A 2,500-nucleotide genomic window follows, 5' to 3' on the forward strand; every position below is an offset into this window, starting at 1 on the left:
GAAAACCGTTTTTCGAGCTCATTTTCGGTTCCGCCCAACGGATTTTGATCAAAATAGGCTCATTCGAAAGGTATTAACCGGGGGCACACGGAAAACCGGGACTAATAACGCGCACGTGCGCGTGCGCGAAACGGGAAGCAAAAGAAAACTTCAATCGGAGCTACAACCGTGAACCGTCGCAGATAGGGCGGAAATTTCAACGCACGTCGCTGCGTCTCACTCCAACTTAAATAACAAAACTGTCCCCAGCGAAATCGGTTGGATAAAACGGAAACGGGAAGCGAAAGAAAACGTTAAACGTCAACACCGAAATGGCTATCGTCAATTCCAATGTGAAAACAACTCGCACGTATGTGTCTTACTCTAAAGCAGTGTATAAAACTATCCCCAGCCAAATCAGAGCTACGCAACGAAAACGGGAAGCGAAACAAAACTTTAAACGGAGCTACCGAATTGGAAATCATCAATCCTGGGAAAATAACAACTCACACGTGTGCCCCTTATTCTAACTTGAATTTAGAAACCGTCCTCAACAAAATCCCACGTTCGGGTGAATAACTGTGAATTTTAAGGCACATGCCTCTCTGGGCTGGGAGAGTGCATTCAAATAGGAGAAATTGGCTTCATTTAGAGGCATCTCCACTTAGGGACGTCGTAGCACCTTAACTCGGGTGGCGTTGGAAAGGTCTGGTCCAGGGGAACACGGGCGTGTCAAGTTTGCCACGCGCACGCGCATCCCCGCTAAACAGGGGCCAAAACAAAACTTTAAACGGAGCTACCGAATTGGAAACCATCAATCCTGGGAAAATAACAACTCACACGTGTGCCCCTTATGCTAACTTGAATTTAGAAACCGTCCTCAACAAAATCCCACGTTCGGGCGCAAAACTGCACGTTTGAGGCCACATTTTCAATGATGCTGGAAACTTACATTCAAAGCTGGGAAAATGTGCTCATCTACAGGCATCCCCACTTAGGGACGTCGTAGCACCTTGACTCGGGTGGCGTTGGAAAGGTCTGGTCCAGGGGAACACGGGCGTGTCAAGGTTGCCACGCGCACGCGCATCCCCGCTAAACAGGAGCCCAAACAAAACTTTAAACGGAGCTACCGAATTGGAAACCATCAATCCTGGGAAAATAACAACTCACACGTGTGCCCCTTATGCTAACTTGAATTTAGAAACCGTCCTCAACAAAATCCCACGTTCGGGCGCAAAACTGCACGTTTGAGGCCACATTTTCAATGATGCTGGAAACTTACATTCAAAGCTGGGAAAATGTGCTCATCTACAGGCATCCCCATTTAGGGACGTCGTAGCACCTTGACTCGGGTGGCGTTAGAAAGGTCTGGTCCAGGGGAACACGGGCGTGTCAAGGTTGCCACGCGCACGCGCATCCCCGCTGAACAGGAGCCCAAACAAAACTTTAAACGGGGCTACGGAAAAGGGGAGGGCTTTTTCGGGGACAACCACCACTCACCTCGGTTCCCCCCATCCCAACTTGAATTTAGAAACCGTCCCCAGCCAAATCCCACGTTCGGGGGCAAAACTGCTCGTTTGAGGCCACATTTTCAATGATACTGGAAACTTACATTCAAAGTTGGGAAAAGGTGTTCATTTACAGGCATCTCCACTTAGGGACGTCGTAGCACCTTAACTCAGGCGGCGTTAGAAAGGTCTGGTCCAGGGGAACACGGGCGTGTCAAGGTTGCCACGCGCACGCGCATCCCCGCTAAACAGGAGCCCAAACAAAACTTTAAACGGGGCTACGGAAAAGGGGAGAGCTTTTTCGGGGACAAACACCACTCACGTCGGTGCCCCCTGTTCCAACTTGAATTTAGAAACCGTCCTCAACAAAATCCCACGTTCGGGTGAATAACTGTGAATTTTAAGGCACATGCCTCTCTGGGCTGGGAGAGTGCATTCAAATAGGAGAAATTGGCTTCATTTAGAGGCATCCCCACTTGGGGACGTCGTAGCACCTTAACTCAGGTGGCGTTAGAAAGGTCTGGTCCAGGGGAACACGGGCGTGTCATGTTTGCCACGCGCACGCGCATCCCCGTTGAACAGGAGCCCAAACAAAACTTTAAACGGGGCTACGGAAAAGGGGAGGGCTTTTTCGGGGACAACCACCACTCACCTCGGTGCCCCCCATCCCAACTTGAATATAGAAACCGTCCCCAGCCAAATCCCACGTTCGGGGGCAAAACTGCTCGTTTGAGGCCACATTTTCAATGATACTGGAAACTTACATTCAAAGTTGGGAAAATGTGCTCATCTACAGGCATCCCCACTTGGGGACGTCGTAGCACCTTGACTCAGGCGGCGTTGGAAAGGTCTGGACCAGGGGAACACGGGGGTGTCAAGTTTGCCACGCGCACGCGCTTCCCCGCTGAACAGGAGCCCAAACAGAACTTTAAACGGGGCTACGGAAAAGGGGAGGGCTTTTTCGGGGACAACCACCACTCACCTCGGTGCCCCCCATCCCAACTTGAATATAG

Source organism: Osmerus mordax (genome assembly GCF_038355195.1).
Source record: "Osmerus mordax isolate fOsmMor3 chromosome 7 unlocalized genomic scaffold, fOsmMor3.pri SUPER_7_unloc_2_6, whole genome shotgun sequence".
In the NCBI taxonomy this organism is placed as follows: Eukaryota; Metazoa; Chordata; class Actinopteri; order Osmeriformes; family Osmeridae; genus Osmerus; species Osmerus mordax.